Raw genomic sequence first — 20,119 nt, forward strand, 5'->3', positions numbered from 1 at the left:
AATACATAAAACTTCTGAGCTATCATACATTAAAATAAAGATTTGATTTTTAAAGTTAATTTGATTCCTTCTACATATTCTTAATCCTATCCTTTAGACAGGATTGCCTTAATTTACTTCAGATATGTAGCTTAGATGAAAACACAGTGATAAGTAAGAACTGAAGAATTAATATATTCTTATAAAACAAATTAATCTGAAGTAGGGACATGAATAGGTTTCACAAAGATGTCAGATGTAATCAAGCTCAATAAAACAATTCTCACAGGAGCAATGATCATCATATTCACTCCATAAAATGCAATGAACTGGAAAAATTTAGCATCATGTAACTGCAACTATTACATACACTCAAAAGGATGTTCTTTCATGACTCTCAGATGCTGTAATCTCTCAGAGATCATTTCCAGAATCAGTGGAAGGAGATCCACTGACTTTTCTTCACATGTATTAGCACTAATTCAGCACCCTAATTTCTTTCAACGTGACCTTCATCCAACTTATATTTTGCTCTTTTTTCCCCCTCTCACTGCACTGTCTTCCATTGTTCACATTTCACATCTATTGATAACCGAAATATTTTTTTATGCTACACTTGGAACTGATGACTTTTCTCCTTGAAGTTAAGTAAAATAGTGTGGAAGTGAGAGAAATTCAATTCTTACTGCCCTCCCCCCGCCCCCAGCCAACTCAGCCAGAGAAGCAAAATGGGAAAGGGCTGTATTTATAAGCAGAATGAAATGCAATGAACATATAGAACAGAATAGACCAGTAATTAGCAATGCAGCCAAGGCATTGTGGTCCCTGAAACCCCTCCATCCATCCTCTTTCCCTGTGAATGGACAGAATAGAATAGAATAAACCAGGCTGGAAGAGACCCTCAAGATCATCGTGTCCAACCTATCATCCAACACCATCTAATCAACTAAACCATGCAGCCAAGCACCCTATCAAGTCTCCTCCTGAACACCTCCAATGATGGTGACTCCACCACCTCCTTGGGCAGCCCATTCCAATGGGCAATCACTCTCTCTGTGTAAAACATCCTCCTAACCTCCAGCCTAAACCTCCCATGGCACAGCTTGAGACTGTGTCCTCTTGTTCTGGTGCTGGTTGCCTGGGAGAAGAGGTCAACCTCTGCCTCTCTACAACCTCCCTTAAGTATTTACAGTAGATACAAAAATATACAGGGAAGAATGTAACACAGAAAACTTCCCCCCCCCTCAATGGAGGAGGGTTCCCCCCAAAACCCCCTTCTCCCCCTTCCTCCTTTTTTCCCAAAAAGGATTAGAGAGAGAGAAATGGATATTAAGGGAAATTCTGTTAGTTCAAAGCAGTTGTTAAGGGAAGAAAAAAAAAATTAGTCTCGTATCTCATTAGTCCAAGGTCAGAACTGCCAGGAGCAGAAGACAAGACAGCAGCTGTCCAGACTGACTGCCCAGACTGAACTCAGAGTAAAAACCTTCAAGTTACATTCCCACTGATCTACCAATGCAATTCGTTTAGAATTATCTTTGTTTTCCTTTTTACACCACCACATTCAGCTAGAGTGTTCAGTAGCTGACCTTTCTTAAAGGCACAGCCTAAAACTGCCACAAATAGTTAGTGGGGGTTGCTGCAACAACTTTGTAAGAGGAGGAAGTTATGGTACCAGGTCTAAAACAATGTTGTTTGAAAAACAGTACTATCAGTCTGTTCTCGGTGTACTGTTTAAACAATTCACTTATGTCAACACCACAAACTGATTTACCTTTTTTTTTTAATCAGTGCACTGTAGCACTGCACAGCTCTGTAATGTGACCAAGTGCCTGCAGATCTTTCAGTTGACTGTTACTGTTGACAACGGGGCTTTGTATCTAATGTACTTTCCACCTCAAAATCAAAGCTTTCCTTTGTGTTTTAGAAAGTAGCAGCTTCACTACTAGCTATGATGAATTAATGGATGGGATAAATAACATTAAGGGGGAAAAAAAAAAGCTATTATGTTTCTGTCTTGCCTAGGCACATCCTTTTGTTTATTTTGTTATAATCCAGATCTTTTCAGACTGTTGAAATGATCTTGTAATTTTCCACTCCTGTGTTTTTTATTTACATTCTCTCAGGTGGCTTTGGTTTTCGTTTGGGGAGCTGTGGGTGGAGGGGACCACTTACATTAATGCTAATGGGTGGGTTTGTAGATTTCATCTATAACCAGTGAGGAGACAGCCAAAATCTCCCTTAGGGGTCCATTCAGAGAAGACCTGACACAGATGCTTGTGTTTTAAATTCAATAGGGTAAAGTCAGAAAAGATTTTCAGGGAAAGAACTTCTTTACCAGAGCAGCTACCATGATAGGGCAAGTCCTTAAACCAACTTTCAAAAACACCCTGCTAGATATAGTCCTCTTGCTGTGATTGCATATATTTGCAAATTACCAGACCATGAAGATGTTTGTTTGCTGTGATTTGACAGAGTCTTCTGAATAGATGACATCTGAGCAATAGGTCTTAAAATAGTATGTTGAAGTCCACTTAATTCTGAAAGTAACTTAGTTTCCAGAAGCTGCAGTGGTGTATACCTCCTCAGACCTGCTCTTGGCATTCTTTCCTAATATCACAGTATGACTAAGGTTGGAAGAGACCTCAAAGATCAAGTCCAACCTGTTACCACAGACCTCATGACTAGACCATGGCACCAAGTGCCACGTCCATTCCCCTCTTGAACACCTCCAGGGATGGTGACTCCACCACCTCCCTGGGCAGCCCATTCCAATGACAAATGACTCTCTCGGTGAAGAACTTTCTCCTCACCTCGAGCCTAAACTTCCCCTGGCACAGCTTGAGACTGTGTCCTTATATTGTTTAGACTTTTTTTTCCTTTTGCTGTCTTCCTTAGTTTATTGGCTGGACTGACCTAACAATCCTTAGGTTTTTTTTAAGGCATTTCAGTGCTCATTTGGGGAGATAAATTTGCAAGATAGAAGTATAACAGCCAAGTCTCTAATTCAAACACAGCTAATGCAAATGTCATAACTGTCTTTAAAGCCTTTACAATCGATTGCTTTTGATCTGAGATGGTAGGATGGATAAACAGCAGCTATGCCTTTAAGATAGTTTATCATACTAAAAAAAAGTGGTAGTTTATAAATCGTAGGTAAGAAGATAAAAATAGCTGTTTGGAATCAGACAACTGCTGCATCTCTTCGTATGAAAGAGAAAGGTGGGAGTAAGTAAATACCACAGATCTTATGGTATGCCTTACTAGTTTCTATTAGTCTGACTGAGAAACTTCCTCAGATGGACATCGAACTATTTGCATTTGAAGGACTCAATGAGATTTCTTCTTTTATGAACTTACCTGACTGCTTTTTTTCTCTAAGTCATGGTTATGAGATTCATAGTTCAACTATGCATACTTGTTGGTTGCTTTAAGGAAATTCCCTGTTTCCAGGGTAACAACTGCTTGGAGTATTTCAGTAGGCACACCATGAATTTGTAGCACGTAACTTTTCCCTCACCTCTCTTCCTTTTTCTTTCCAAAGTTCTAAAGGTTCTTTTTACATTTTTGATGCCCAGAAGAACTGAAGTAAGGTTTATAGAGATCTCTCTGCTGTATCTGTAAATGTTTTCTTAAGTCACAAAAAAGATCAACTAGGACTTACCGTTTCATATATACAGTTAGGGAATGTTCTCTTCTGTGCATTTATCAACATTGAAGAAGCAATAAAGTGATACATGCAATTCAGTAATTATCAACAGATGCCTCTTGTATTCTGGCAGCTGGTGAGTCTCTTTGCTGTTCAATCTTTTCTTATAGCTCAAATAACTGTACATCCTCATCATCAGACTTTGGTGTCTTACTGTCTTTTCTGGAGGACACACAATGGTGTTGAACTGCATGTTCCCCAGTGTTGGTAACCTCTCTCCTTTCCTTTTTACCCTGTCCTTAATCATTTAGGAATTCATGAGGACTTCCCCTTTCATCTTCGAATGTTCCTTTTTTCAGTTTCTCAGTCATCATATTAGAGGATTTAGGAAGCAAGTCACATGAAACAGATGTCTCTCACTGGAATATTCCTGGTTAGAATTATAATAGATCTGCGAGCAGAACTTTCCTCCACATCATTCTTACCTGATCTACTAACACTAGTGAAATAAATTACCGTATTTACTTTTCTGATGTTTAATGATCACATTTGCAACAATTTTTGACTGGTCATGAACATCTTGGGCACTTACAGAATCAGAGAAGTTGGAAGGGACCTCTGTAAGTCCTGCTAATGTCCAGAAGGAAAATTTGAATCTCTTGTGAGAAATCTTATCCCATGTTGTATTAGATTCTGAAACAGTAATAGTTTCAGTTACTTTCTTAGTGACTCTTATCCTTGCAGTGTAAAGGAAGATGAAGTATATGCAGGATTATAAATCCTTAAACTTCTAGTCATTCCTGCTAGCCTATAAGGAAGGATGACTTTCAACTCTCGGCCTGTGAATGAAATACAGTAGGGTGAGTTGCCCTGAGCAGCTGTTGCATCTTTAATAAAGATTAAAATGAATTGGAAACATCTTGTCTGGCTGTAAAAATTCTCTGGTGGTATTTTTTACAGCGACGGTTTACAAAGAACAGACACTTAATTATGGATGTGAAGAAGTCTAAGGACTCACAAATCTGATTTGCTCCACTGCAGAAGTTCTGCCTTGCAGTAATTGTTTTGTGGTTTGGTTTTTTTTTTTTTTTTTAAATTCTATTAAGGGGAAAGAAAAAATAATAAAATGAGAAAAACACCACATTTAAAAATACAATCAAATCATCAAAAGATTCTCTCTTCCGAGGGAAGGAAATACTCCCCTAGTAGCAGAAATATCATGCATTTGATTTCAGAGAGAGATTATTTATTCATCACAGTTTATATGGTTGAAATGTGCAACTAGAATAGTTACTCATCCTCTGTGGGAGTTCTGCCAAGCCTGTGTTAAATTGCAGGTGAGCAGAGACATACCTAAAACCTTTATGATGAAGAACAACAATTAATTTTCATTATACAAGTCAGTGTTCTGAAGCACTTCTGTGATCTTAGAGATCCATGCTACCGAGAGGTTTTAACACTGGTTTTACTTTGAGCTGTCTCTCACTAGTCACAGAACAATTTTTTGGCTCACTGAATTTGGTAAATGATGACTGAATGATTAGGATGAAGGACAAAGCAGAAAATGGAAACAGATCTGTAGAACTAGCCTTACAGCGGTTTTAGGTGTCACAGCTTTTTGCTGCGTGACCTATTCCAAATAGATTTGTCTGCAGTAATCTCGTTGCTGTGCTCGTGGCAGGCTTGAGGATTAGAGGAGGTTTAGTGAAAAGTTACAACCCAAATTGAGCTGATGGAGTCCAGGTTTTTTTTTCCTTCTTCTTCTTTCCCAAACCTCCCCCTAAAACTAAGTCAGCTTAGTTACAGAGACACCTTGCTGTAACATCCTAAAGACTTAAATGTGCATAGGTATTTGTGACCATTTTAGGTTGTGCCTTTAAGAAAGGGACAGTTGCTGGAACACTCTGGCTGAATGTTTTGGTGGAAGAATGAAAACAAGATATTCTAAACGAATTTCATTGGTAGATAGGTAGAATGCAACTTTAAGTTTTAGTTCTGTTTGAATCTCAGTCAGTTCAGACTGTCTGTTTCTCTCTCTCTCTGAGCAACAGCTGTGCTGGATGGAGTTAACCTTGAACTAACAGATAAGAAACTAATTCTTGAATATGCTTTGAGCTAACAAAACTGCCTCCTCCAGCCAGGAGGGTCCCCCTCCCTGTGCCCCCTCTCTCCCCCTACCTCCCTAAATTATATGTTGGTGAGAGAAAGTTCAGTTTCCCCCCCCCCCCCCCCCAGTATTAAATAGACTTTCCTTCAGTGAAAGCAGGAGCTATGCTTTAGGAGCTCTGGTTTTCCCATCTGCTGGAAATCTCCCTTCTCACCAAGCCTGTGGAAATTCAGAAATTGCCCCAGCTAGCAACGAAGGGCTTTTGTTCTGTCTCACCTTGTGAGGAGACACCTCTCGTGTTTCTGCTTCGATTCAAACTCTGGCTCGACACCCTCTGGCTTGCTAGTGAAATAGTGCTAACACAACAGATTTCTTAAACTCTGAATTCTGGAGTCTGCTGGCATCACTGCTGCCTCTGCGCACTCGCAGAGCATCAGCTTAAACGTGCCATTACTACATTTGGCTGCGCTCAAGCCCTCCTGGTGGGGATACGTGTTTGTCAAAACAGACCCTGCACTGCTGCTACCATAAGCACGGGGGAGTTGTGCTTTATCATGAAGACTTAGCTGTGCTAACATCACACTGGTTACTGAATCAGCTACTGAAATAGTCATAAAAGACAAGCAATTTTCTTAAAGGTTGTCTCCAGAAGAAGCCCTCTGTGTTCCAGTACAGAAAGCTGAGCTGCTTTCAGCAGTGATGGTATCACTGAGCGGTTTCCTTTATGAAAAGAGGCACTAAATCATTTAGTCCTTACAGTCTTCAGTGAAAGACTTAATTTATCTTGAAATGTACAGGCAGATTGTAAGACACAGGTACAATCCCCTTCTGATCAGAAATCCTACCAAGAGAGCATTTGTGACGCATCACAAGTGCTGACATTTTCAAGTAGTTTTCCTATATTGCTCTGCCAAACAGGTAACATGATACTGGTATGAATAAAAATCCCATTCTAAAGTAACAGAACATAGAGAAGGAAAAAAAAGGGGGGAAACCAACGAAGAAACAGTAACAAAAAAGAATGTGTGCATGCTTAAGAAAATGCAGCCATTTGAACTGAAGAAGACACTTTTGGCTTCACAGAACTGTTTGGGTTACTAAAACCTCTTGAGAAACGCTAGCAAGGATCTGGGCTTTTGAGCAGGAGGTGTGGCTCCAGCTGATGCAGTGGGAATCACCTCAAGGTTATGGGAGTGAGGAGGTGCATTAGCCTTCCAAGTCTGCTATCTAAGGAGGCTCTTTAAGGAGCTGGAGTTTGCAGTGACAAATGGAGCTGAAGACGATTCTGCAGGTGTCACCATACTCTGTAGCCTTCACACTGACAGATTGTTTAAGCCAGTTCCTGTGGGTTAAAGTTGGCTGTTAAGGCTTTTGCAAACCCATGCATGGCTGGGGAAAGTTGCCCATTGTGTGCACACATTAAGGGTGAAAACTGGCATAAGAATGCTATTTCTCTTTTTCAGAAGGGGTTAAGAAACATTCTTGCTGAACTGTAATCACTGCCATTTCTTATAATGAACCATAATCAGAAATAGTGTGCAGGGCTGATTAAGGCTGTTGATGCAGTATAACAGGAATACACCCACACATGTACTTTCTGTAGGTAATTTGCTTTTGAAGGTTTAGTGCTGGAGTCTTAAGTGATTTCAAGTCTGCTTTCATTTTATGAAATGTTTTGCATGTATGTTAACTAGGAACAGATGTAGACATTTCCTTTTACTGACCACAGGCGGGGGGGGGGGAAGGTAGTTGAAAGGGCTTTTCCATCATACTTCCATAGTTTTTAGCACAGAAACCTCAAGTAGACACACTGAACTGTGTTTGGGATTCCGTTAGAAAGAGGTAGGTTTATTTGTCTTGTTTCTGCCTGATATTATAGGCCAACTTACAGAAAAGATAATAAACCTTCTAAAGAATTAATTCACTGATCCTGGACTGGAAGGTCAGTTGGTAAAATACATCGATAGTGTTGTGAAAGCTGAGGTGTACCTACATGGACAGGAGGACAGGTCAGGCACACTCAAGCTGATTTATGCTTCGAGGTAACTTGCAACATTCAACCATCCACCTAAACTCGCCTCTTCTGTTTAAAGATGTCTGGATGAAGTGCCAGTACTGCTGGCATATGTGTACTTGTAATAGATTGATTCTTATTTAAATTGCAAAGTGTGTTTTTTAGGTGTCAGTACCACCTTGCTTGCTCTTTTCAGTTTGTATCCTGCTTTGCCAGCTTGAATTCGTGACCAGAATTGCTTATATTGTTTCTCCTCGGTATTATGGTTTGGTGTAGGTTGCTGCAGACAATGGGCTGTTGGCAGATTTTTCACAATCACTCCCTAAGGGGCCAGTAAGGTGATGGTTTCCCTTTGAAGTGACTGGAGGAAACTGTGCTCTTAGTGAGTATAGCTATGTTGAAAATTTAAGTACTGCCTATTTGGATGTCTTCAATTTTATTTGTAAGGTACCTCAGAACTGAAAGTCATAACATTCCTACATCATCAAACCCATTAAAGGATGTAACACACTACTCTTCATCCCCAAATTAATTGCAGTTATTAATAGATCACATCTACATTTTACTGACAGATTTTCATAACCACACCCCCCTCCCCCCCCCAAAAAAGGTGAATGTTGCTTGAAACTGATTCTTTTAAAGGACACTGGCACTAGAGGAAAATTGACAAGCAAAGCTATATAGGTCCTATGTGGAGGTCAAGCTGTTTATTTCTTTATAGCCAGAAAAATGGCTTTCTGAAAAATAGATGCATAATACACGTGCTTGTCAAATAACAAAATCTCTTTGTATGTGTTTGCTCAAGAATAGGAAAGTGAATTATCCCTGAAAATCTCTGATGTCACATAAGCTTATGTTATAGAAGAGTTAGAAGCCTAAAAGCTTCCCTCCCCCCCCACACCTCTTCTGGTGGATTTATGCTGCCTTCTAAGTACAGATAGACACAGCTTGTGTCAAGAGGTAAGCTAAAATAAGTTTTCCTTTTTGGTCTGTGGGATGATCCCCATGCTTAGCTACAAATGAAATCAAAGGTAGTAAATAAATGCATTCCTTGGACAAAGATTGTAATCTTTTCAGCTTCAAAATGTCCTAGTGGCGTTTCTCAGGAGCGGGTACTAGGACCAGTGCTATTCCATATATTCATCAACAACCTGGCTGAAGAAACAGAGTGCACTGCCAGCAAGTTTGCTGATGACACAAAACTGGGAGGAGTGGCTGATACACTGGAAGGCTGTGCTGCCATTCAGTGAGACCTGGACAGACTGGAGAGTTGGGCAGGGAGAAGTTCAATGAAATGCAACAAGGGCAAGTGTAGAGCCTTGCATCTGGGAAAGAACAACCCTGCGGACCTGTACAGGTTGGGGACTGACCTGTTGGAGAGCAGCTCTGGGGAAAATGAAGGACCTGGGGATCCTAGTGGACAGAAGGTCGACCACAAGCCAGCAATGTGCACTTGTGGCCAAGGCCAATCACATCCTGGCCTTCTATTAGAAGAGGTGTGGCTATTAGATCAAGAGAGGTTCTGCTGCCCCTCTGCTCTACACTGGTGAGCCACAATTGAAACACTCTGTCCAGTTCTGGGCTCCTCAGTTCAAAAACAGGGAACTGCTTAAAAGAGGCCACCACAGAGCCACAAAGATGGTTAAGGGAATGGAACATCTCCCTTCTGAGGAACAGCTAAGGAGCGCAAGCTGTGTCTCTTCAGTTTGGAGGAAACTAAGAGATGACCACATTAATGTTTATAAATGTGTGAAGGGCAAGTGTCAGGAGGAGGCAGCCAGGCTCTTCTCAGTGATGCCCAATGACAGGACAAGGGGCAGCAGGTGCAAGCTGGAGCACAGAAGGTACCTCATGAACATAAGGAAAAACTTTTTCATTGTGAGGGTGACAGAGCCCAGAGGTTGTGGAGTCTCCTTCTCTGGAGACATTCAAAACCCAGCTGGATGTGTTCCTGTGCAACCAGCTCGAGGTGATGCTGCTCTGGCAGCAGGGTTGGACAAGATGATCTTTTGAGGTCCCTTGCAGGCCCTAACATTCTGTGATGCCTTCCAAACTGAAAACAAAGGATTTTGTAATTTGCAAGGTCCTGGAGCTGGCTCTGCAGGCCAACTGTTTAACAAATCTTTATGATGCTTTAACAGCTGCTTTTCGTTTACAGAAGTTGAGGCAGTTATAAGCTAGAGGAGAACATTAATCCTAATTAGCTCTGATCCCATTGTCAGAAAGAGCTAGATCATCACTTTGCAAAAGATTTCTCAGTGCCTGATTAAGAGCTCCTCTGCTGCAAACTCTGTTTATTTCCAGTTACTGTCTTGTGCTGCCATGAGCTTCCTGAATATCCACGTGTATAACAAGCTTACCAGTGAGGGTAGGAACAAAGGAATCAAAGTTACAGAAGTCTCCTGCCAAATTTAATTGGTCATGACTACAGCACTTGCAAAAGGAGGATGAGTTTGGGTATACCACAGGAGTAGGTATATGCAAGGCAAAGAGCCTGTGATCAGCTCTGTAGAATCTTTCTCTCCCCTATACTGCCTTTCTCAAATTTAGTGGATGTTATGGTTTGGGTTTTGTTGGTTTGTTTGTTGGGTTTTTGTTTGGTTTTTTTTTTTTAATGGGGTTTGGTGGGGGTTTTTTAATTGGATTTCAATGACAATACATCAAAGGTAACTGAGGAGTCTGTGCAATCCCAGCTTTGTTTTGTTTTGACAAAGTTGTAGGCTCAAACCTTCAAGGTAATTGAAGCAAACTCCTCAAATACCACTGGCTTCAAAAAAAGCTGAAGAAGGTGGACAAAGCAAGCACTGGTATGGAGAGAACATGCAGGATGGAAAGAAGCCAACCCAGCACCTCCCTCGCTGCAGATACAACTCACATTACTGATGGCAGCTGAGATCAAGAAGCTCCATTTACTTGTATAGCCCTAGGACTCTCCTCTCCCCAGTTCATACATATCTATAGCCCCTCCACATCATGAACCACTACAGCTGTAACCAAGCCCGCAGATGCACACTGCTTGGGAGAGGAGGGGAAGCAGCATGTCTGGCCACCCAGGATAGGTATAGTCTAGATTTTACCTAGCTGTTTCTCGAGGTGCCTCTGGACTTTTCTACTTAAGCACCCCTTCTCACAACAATTTACTCTCTTCTGGGAGCTTCACACCTCCATCAGGAAATCAGCAGCCAGTTAACACACAAAGTCTTGACGGATTTTTTTTCTTTTCCCTTTGGAGGGAGAAGGGGTCAAAGAAAGGGCCTGATAGATGGGCAAATTTAGCCACAAAAGCACCACTTCCTTAGCAAACCCTGGCTGAAGCAGTCCTCGACAAAAGATCCCCTCAAAAAAAAAAAGGGGGGGGGGCGGGGCTAAAAGCCTCGGGAAAGAATTTACACAGCACAAATTCTTGTATGTTGACGAAGAACAGAAACTTTGAAAGGAATACTTGTCAAAGAAACAAATCTAACAATGCTGAAAGGAAGCCTTGGAAATCTTCGCATGACAGGGCTGCTTTTCACATGTCTTTAAAATCTGAAGCCACTAGTTGCTAATTGGCAAGAGGGAAGGAGATCCCACCCAACACCTGCTCCAGCAATTCGGTTTAATAGCAGTCCTTCACCAGCTTTGACAATTACTCCCACACTCCACTGTGAGAGACTAATGGTGTGCTAAAAATAAAACAGAGATTAGCATCTACAGCAAGCTGCTGCCCCAGAGGTAGGCTATTTGACAGAAGGCAATATTAATCAACCTCTGGTGTGCCCATGTCCAGACATCCCTCCTTCATCTTGCAGCTAGAGATTTGGGTATCTGGCTAAAATAGCAGCATGCAGTATTACTTTTTGTTCATTACATTACTTTCCTGCATCTTAGCATGCAGTAATAATATTCACACTTGTGTAGTAAAGAGTAATTCAGTACCAACATCAATCTGTGTACTGCAGCTGCTAAAAGCTAAAGGTGTCAAGAAACATGAGATGACCAAGGACACAGAACCTCTTAAGTGTACCAGCAATTCATAACCTTTTCCCTAGTATGTAAAATCTTGCCCTCAGCAAGCAGACCAAATCTTCTCAAGTCAGGGTGATAGGCAAGGATGGGGAAAAGAGCAGAAAATAACTTAAATTTTTCTGAATATAATATAATATAATATGGTTGTCAAATATATCACTCAATAGCTTGCATGTAGAAGGCAAGTAAGTAAGATAGTATCAGTCTTCCAAGAGAACTGTTCTTATGCATTTTAATTAAAGCTGAACACTGTACAACTAACAGACCATAAAAGCAAACAGTATGTAAGAGCAAGTATCTTTTAAAAACCCCACTATTAGTTCTGTAAGAAAAAGTCTATGATAAAAAAAATACAGATTTTCTTATGTACTGCATGATGCTAAATACACAGAAAACAGATTATCTAAGTTTACAGTGGGAAAAATTAATTTTCTCTCAAATACAGAAATAAGAAGGAAAAAATCTCCATGTGATGAGTCAGATACAAACCCACTCAAAACACACAACCAACCTTGAGCTTTGGGCAAGACAAATGAACTCCACAGTCCAAATGTCCAAGATAGCTGAACCAAACTGAAGAAACACTTTGCATTAACTGCAGTTGCTCTTAAAAGAAAGTGGCCATCATACAAAATGATTATTGCCTTAGCTGGCCAAGTGGGTTAGGAAGACAAAGATTCCAAGAACTACAGGTCTGGATTTCCCTCTCAAAGATGCCAACAAGTAAAATTCCATCTGCCCATAAAGACAAAACACACCCCAATCTCCATTTGTTACTGAGTTGTTTGAGAAGCTTATGTTTTAGTAAGAAAAGGAGACATCTTGAATGAGACAACCAGTCGCAACAGAAACATCTTCCTGTACAACTAGTATACCACCAGATCACAGATGCTGCTCTCAGAAGGTGAGATCAGACAGAAGACACAAACTCCTAAAAAGACAAAGTAGCTTCACTGGGGGTGAAAAGGCAACAAAACTGCACCCCAAAAGCTGCCTCAACTCAGGCTCACTTCTGCCACACTTTGTGTCCAATGGGTGCTGTATAGGTTAAATGAGTGGTACTACAGCATTTCACAGTTCTTCCTCTCCCAGCAGTGAGAAGTGATGATCATCATCAAACAAACAAACAGAACTTCCCTCATCATACTAAATCTTTATTCAGTAATCACTGCTTCTGAATAATAACCATTTTCAAGTGACATTTTCTCTAGTGCCTTTTACTTAATCTCATAGGTAGCAAGCACTTATTAAATAACAAATGGTTAATAAAGTATCAGAAACAAGAGAATTAATATTTACCATTAATGCATCACATGACGAGGATCTCTTATTATGGGCAGATGACAGTATCGCATGATGAGGATAGTTAGCCTATGGAAGTTTTCATCCCAAAGGAACTGTTAAGTTATTTATTTGTATCATATTTACACTCAGACAAGAACCACCAAATAAAATGCATTAATAGGATGCTAAAAAGATCTTAGTAGTGAGCCATTAATCGATTTCTCCAGCCTCCATTAGAATACCATTGAGGAAACTACAGCTGAAAACATAAAACCAAAGGTCACACACAATTTTTGTGTGAACTTGGAAGTAAACTGAAGAGGTAAAATGCTCAAGTTATAAAGCTAAATCTTAGGTTCCATTATTTTCCTCTTCTTTCCTTTCCACTAAAAAGACAGAGAATCCAGACAGCAACCCAGCAGAACAACAGAAAAGGCCTGCAAGGCTAACATTCATCTGTCTAACGTTCATCTCTCTAGAGAAAGATCCTCTATAGAATAGCTGTGTGATCTCTATTGGGACACACTACATTTTACCAGAGAGGGAGAAGTAATGCAAGATCAAACTGGCAAATGTCACTGTGAACGCAGAAATATCTTTTCAAAACTGTGTGAAGAAAAATATTAGCAGCTTGCTCACAATGAATGTCTCCCACGTGATTACTTAGCACACATGACAAATAATTTGTTGATTTCTAAAGCTTGTATTGAGTCCAGATAATCTGCCTCTGCTTCTGCCTCATAAAATGCTGATGATATGTGCAAAGTAATTCCTTTCATTGTATTCTGCCACCATCAAAACAGGTGTCCCAAATTCCTATTTTACACAGAAAAGCAAATGGCTACAGGATATACAAATTCATATTCAATACCACATTTGCTTTTAATCAACTAAGATCCATTTCAGTATCTAGCAGAGTGGAAAAATGTTTTTACTTCAAATTTATTTGCAAAATCACAGAGCAAAAAGAATAAGGTTTTGATGCAGGTGATGGATGGACATAGCAGGGTTGAGGCACAGCTGGATTTGCTGTCAACAAGACAGGAAGACCTCGCTAGGGATGTAATGCTCAATAGCAGCCTTGTCTGCAATTACCACAGAAGTGGTTAAGAGTCTGAGGGGAGTAAGAAGGAAGAGTAATAGAGCACAGATCCTGGACTCTGAGAGAGCTAGCTTCATCTTAATTCAAGAAACTAGTGGGTGGAACTCTACAGGAAAAAGAGAGACCTGCTTGGCTAAGTAAAGAAGTCGTGACTAACCTCCAGGATAAACCAAAACAGTATATAGGAGACAAAAGCAGGCAGAGACTAACAAGAGTTTGGAAACATTGTCCAGGCACATAGGCAGCATCAGGGAATCCATACATGGTACCACCAACACATGAAACCATCAGTAATTGAAGATATCTAAGTAACTTGAAATGAAAACTGAACCACTGTCTTAAATGAAACAAGAGATAAACCCAAATGTCAACAGAGCCAAAAAGTGCTGAACACAAGTTTTTAAGTATGTCTCTTGATCTCTATTGTTGGCATTTCCTCCAGACTGTTTTTCCTCATATTTGCTTTATTCTTAAAAACTGGGATGAAAATTCAATGAGCAAGTTCCTAGAGTCCAAATTCCAAACCACTGAATTATCTTCCCTTGTTTCCTCAGTCACCAAGATTTACTCCATACATCCAACATTGTGCCCTAAGTGTTCCTCTAATACACCCTGAAGTACAAAGACACAACATCCACTCAGAAACAGCAGATTAATAGGTATTACACTTCCTAGAATAAGGATCAGAGAAATAGGTTTTCCCCTTCCCAAACTGATTAATCCAGTCATTCACAGACATGGCTGTACCTTATTTCAAACACCCTAAAACTTGATTTCTATAGAAAAGTATGAATGTTGAACAAAATAATTGCTTAAATACTAAAACCCACTACCACCACCAATAATAGACAAAAGGAAAACAGGGGGAAAGAAATAATAAATCACATTCTGGTTTAATCTCAAAGATTTAACACATCCAAGTGCCGGGTTCTGCACATTGGCCACAGCAACCCCATGCAGTGCTACAGGCTGGGGTCAGAGTGGCTGGAGAGCGGCCAGGCAGAGAGGGAGCAGGGGGTGCTGGTCGATGGTAGGCTGAACATGAGCCTGCAGTGTGCCCAGGCAGCCAAGAGGGCCAATGGCATCCTGGCCTGCATCAGGAACAGTGTGGCCAGCAGGAGCAGGGAGGTCATTCTGCCCCTCTACACTGCACTGGTTAGGCCGCACATTGAGTCCTGTGTCTAGTTCAGGGCCCCACAGTTTGGGAAGGATGTTGACTTGCTGGAATAAGGGCAACGAAGTTGGTGAGGGGTTTGGAACACAAGCCCTATGAGGAGAGGCTGAGGGAGCTGGGGTTGCTTAGCCTGGAAAAAGGGAGACTCAGGGGTGACCTTATTGCTCTCTACAACTACCTGAAGGGAAGTTGTAGCCAGGAGGGGGTTGGTCTCTTCTCCCAGGCAACCAGCACCAGAACAAGAGGACACAGTCTCAAACTGCACCAGGGGAGGCTTAGGCTGGAGGTTAGGAAGAAGTTCTACACAGAGAGAGTGATTGCCCATTGGAATGGGCTGCCCGGGGACGTGGTGGAGTCACCATCATTGGAGGTGTTCAGGAGGAGACTTGATAGGGTGCTTGGTGCCATGGTTTAGTTGATTAGGTGGTGTTGGATGATAGGTTGGATGCAATGATCTTGAAGGTCTCTACCAACCTGGTTTATTCTATTCTATTCTAATCCACAAAAGGGAAATGCATGTTTGGAAATAGCCATCAATCAAGTTTGCTAAGGGGAAAAGCCTTAAGTCCATAAGGAACAGGCACAGTTACTCAAAGCAAAGGTGACACTGTGGCTGTTTAGATGCAATTTGCTGGCATGTTGCTAGAAAAATAATATACACTTTTCTGGTTTATAATAAGAAAAACAAAACCCAAACAAACCCGAGAAAAGCCAGCCAAAGCTGTTGCAATTACATAACTAAATTTTCAGAGTGGGCTGGCAGCAATCAAAAACTTCGTGCAGCAGATCAATTTTCATTTTTGAAGCTGAAGACTACATGACTAAGCCTGTACTCATCATCCCTATGAAGACATCACTCTGCCGCTGAAATGTCAGCTCCTCAGCTTCAGCACCCGGCAGAATTCGGAGCACGATGTTTACTTTCTTTCATAACTTAGAATTTTGGCTTGAATCCTCAAGAGCTACATCCTTTCTGGAAGTCTGAAGTTAATCCAATGCAGCACTCTTCCCATTACCAAGTCACACAAAGGAGAGCAGATGTACTTCCTGCCATCGCATTCTGCTCCATTCAGCTATGCGGTGGATTGCTCTACCTTCTGCTGAGTTTGGTAACCAGTTGTGCTCCCCTCACCTTCACAAGCCAGTGCCAAACGGTTCGGCACATAAACACAAGTGTTTCCTCTCATCAGCAGCAACATGCTTGCTGGTGTTAAAGACAATTACTTGCAGTTTCTACTCTAACACATCAAAAGGCAGAGAGCAAGCACCGGAAACGAGAATCGGTTTTACCACGGTGGTTTTTTTCACTAGGTGTTTCACACGGACAGTTTTCACCATTGGTTAAAAGCAGGCAAGCAGACAAACATTCAAGTTGCAACAAACTGCAATGTAAGTCCTAGTAACATCTCAGATGGCTGAAGGCTTTTGAAAGACTGAGAACAGACGTGGTATTTTTGTACATCCTTTTTCTAGCCTCAACCCAGACTTACATATTAATAAGCACTATGCAACAGATTAGCTTCAAGGTATAAAAGCTATAGTGCCATTCCTAAATATTCCATCACAGTTAACAACTCAATATTTTACTTTCAGAAGAAAAGCTATTAACAGAATGATTATATTGCTCCCAAGTGACTGAGGAGGTTTTATTCTACATCTAACACTTTTAAACATACCCAGCAAAAGAACCTATAAAAACCAAAAAACCCAAACCACAGCCCTCAGCATGCATTTAACAATTACTTTGTGTTGTTATGGTAACTAAGTATCTCTGAAGAAACAAGAACAAAAGGGGGTGGGGAGGGAAATTCCTACTGCAAAACCTCCAGTAAGTTGTGTGTATAGATTTTCTCCGCTGTAGATTCCCATGAATGTCATGCAGTACTGCTCTAAGCATCACACACACACCCCCTCCCCAGATATAAACATTTAAAAATGCTGATGGTGATACTGAAGCACAAAGTTGAAGGAGAATTTGATCCCTCTACAAGGAAGATGGCTGCTCAAATCAGCTGTTCCATGAGACCATTAAATTCCTAAATCCAGGTGTCCCTCTAAGAGGCTCCCAAGGAATCTCTTCATGCAATTTCTCTGGAGCTCACAGCTGGAAAACGTCAGGAAAAACTTAGCACAGCTAAAAGAGGGGAAAACACTCTCTTACAGGATACTCCACAGAAGAAGGGAAAAAAGCCAAGGCTTATTTTCCCACCCACTGTGTCCGTGCTTCTAGAAGTCTTGGTGACATTCTCCTGATTTAACTGACATCCAAGAAAACAGAAAACCAATTTAACAAAAAAAGAACACATACACCCAAAAAAAGGCAAATCAAGAGTCTATTTTGCAAGAATTGAGATGAATCATAGAATCAATAAGGTTGGAAAAGACCTCAAAGATCATCAAGTCCAACCTGTCACCCAAGACCTCATGACTTCTAAACCATGGCACCAAATGCCACATCCAGTCCCCTCTTGAACACCTCCAGGAATGGTGACTCCACCACCTCCCTGGGCAGCACATTCCAATGGCCAATCACTCTTTCTGTGAAGAACTTTCTCCTCACCTCAAGCCTAAACTTCCTCCACCACAGTTTGAGACTGTGTCCTCTTGTTCTGGTGCTGGTTGCCTGGGAGAAGAGACCAACCCCCACCTGGCTACGTCCCCCCTTCAGGTAGTTGTAGAGAGCAATAAGGTCTCCCCTGAGCCTCCTCTTCTCCAGGCTAAACAATCCCAGCTCCCACAGCCTCTCCTCACAGGGCTTGTGCCTGAGGCCTCTCCCCAGCCTCGTTGCCCTTCTCTGGACACGTTCAAGATTTTCAGCGTCCTTCTTAAATTGAGGGGCCCAGAACTGGACACAGTATGAAGTGTGAAGTGACAAGAAGATTGATTTGGATGTATGTTTATCTACAGTTTAGGGATGTGGATGTGAATTTATAGTTCTAAGCAACAACCACAGACTCTAATACTTGCTTTAGCCAAACTAGACTAATTTTGCGCGTGCAAGAAGAGTGACAGGGGCTGTCCTGTCCTTGAATTTGAAGTCTTCTATTTTATGTTCGGTTATCTCTAGAACAAGTATCAATAAAGATATTCATTATAGAATTATTAGTAAACTATTTCAAATAACTACACATGAGGAAAGTTGTGGAGGTTTCCTAGGAGCCGAGAGGAAATTAGGTTAGTAATATAGTCAATAGTAGGAATCAAAGAGAACACCAGGAGAGACTGTATCTGCTAATATATTGTTTCAAACCTTGAGATCCCCTTTGTGCAAATGCAAATGATTTCTTCAAGCTTATAAAGATTACCTCTTTTCTGGAAACATTTCACTGAGGCAAAATGAAAAGAAGCATCTTAGAGCATCTTCCAAATGTTAGGTTCCTATTTCAGATTTGAACCAGCTACAGTTTAGGTTCAAAGAACAGAATATACTAATTTTTAAGTTTTAAAAATCTCCAGACCCAAATCTCTGGTTCATTCTTGGAAGTTGCTGGATCATATCTGAAGTTAGCTGAAATACTCGGGGGACTGGAGTCAAGCACTTACAGTGAAGACTCTCCAATAAATTTCATTGTAAAAAGCAATGCTATTAACCTTTGACAAAAATGCCATGGTAAATCATTTGTGCTGTCTACCAACTGCTATTTCAACTGCCTACCCAGTATCTAGCAAGAGCAAACTGGCAACATAATTCACCAGGGGGAGGGAGCTGTTGTTTTTAACATTTGCAGCACATACCATCATCCAACCTGCCCAGGACATTAGAAAGGTTACACCGTATTTGCAACTCAGGCATTTTATGCTGTCAGCAAATTGATTACACAGCTGTCACTTTAAGGACAACTTCAGTCAAGCTTTCCCAAAACACTTAGTATACTCTACACTGTAGATAAGGCACACCACAGAAAGCATACTTAAACAATGAAAAGGTAAGGCAGCATCTCCACTTGTGACCCTTAAAATACTTTAGTAACTGGAGCTCAGAAAGAAAAATGCTAATGATAAATGTAACCTTGAAAGATGAGAATAAGGGGCAACTATTAATAGAGAGCTAATCTAATGTCTCACTTTACATAATACACAAATTTGCACCAAAGTCAAAGTTCACCAGCATCAACAATGTACTTCAGAGTTCTAACTGGCTTGATGATGACAAGCATGAAAAATTCTCTGAATTTTTTTAAAGCATTCTTTATCTGGAAGAGTTTATTCATCAGGCCCTCGAAAGCAGAGTTGAATGACGCTTTGACATTACCGAAGGGAAGTTTCTCCTGACCATTTGTGAAACTACTATCATTTGACTTTTTCCTTCTCTCTTCCTGGAGGCCACAGTGAAAACAGCTCTCCTGTCATTATGGCAAAAAAGATCTGACCCGAATTCCAAGCAAAATGTACAAATTCTAGGAAAGGGTTATTTTGCAAAACTCATTGAGATTCCAAACATACTCAGGCCACACAATCACTGACGCAAATCATCTTTCAAGGAACAGGAGAGTGACTCGAGTGTGAGTAACAGCTGAGGTGCTGAGAGCAAAGCTTATGAATATGGTCATAAAGATCTTTTAAACTGGGAGCTCAACCTTTTGGCCAAGAGGTGGTGTTACTGGATGCAGAAGTGGAGGACAGAAAGCATCAGACACTGTCCTTCTGTGGGTCTCAGAAGATTACAAGCACTGCCTCAGCTGTAAAGACAGACATACCCTTTGACCACTGACTGATCCCAATCTACAGTCAGCTTTTCTTTCAAATTCTGGTAAAAATTATTATTTTGGCACAGATCTGGGAACTCTTTTAGATCTGATAGATAG

The 20,119-nt window shown here is 41.0% G+C and overlaps 1 protein-coding gene across 4 annotated transcripts in view; it reads right to left on the bottom strand.

Annotated features, from left to right (window-relative positions):
• Positions 1–20,119, bottom strand: part of SIPA1L1 (signal induced proliferation associated 1 like 1) — a 241,250-nt gene that overhangs the window by 96,317 nt on the left and 124,814 nt on the right. The window contains exon 1 of one of the 4 annotated variants that reach the window (XM_009900603.2): positions 4,644–4,674. The exons of the other annotated variants lie outside the window; for them this stretch is intronic. The gene's annotated coding sequence lies outside the window, so the exon portion shown is untranslated. Of the gene's footprint in view, positions 1–4,643; positions 4,675–20,119 lie in introns of those variants that run through there. 4 annotated transcript variants of the gene reach the window in all.

The sequence above is a fragment of the Dryobates pubescens genome, chromosome 5 (genome assembly GCF_014839835.1).
Source record: "Dryobates pubescens isolate bDryPub1 chromosome 5, bDryPub1.pri, whole genome shotgun sequence".
Lineage (NCBI taxonomy): Eukaryota > Metazoa > Chordata > Aves > Piciformes > Picidae > Dryobates > Dryobates pubescens.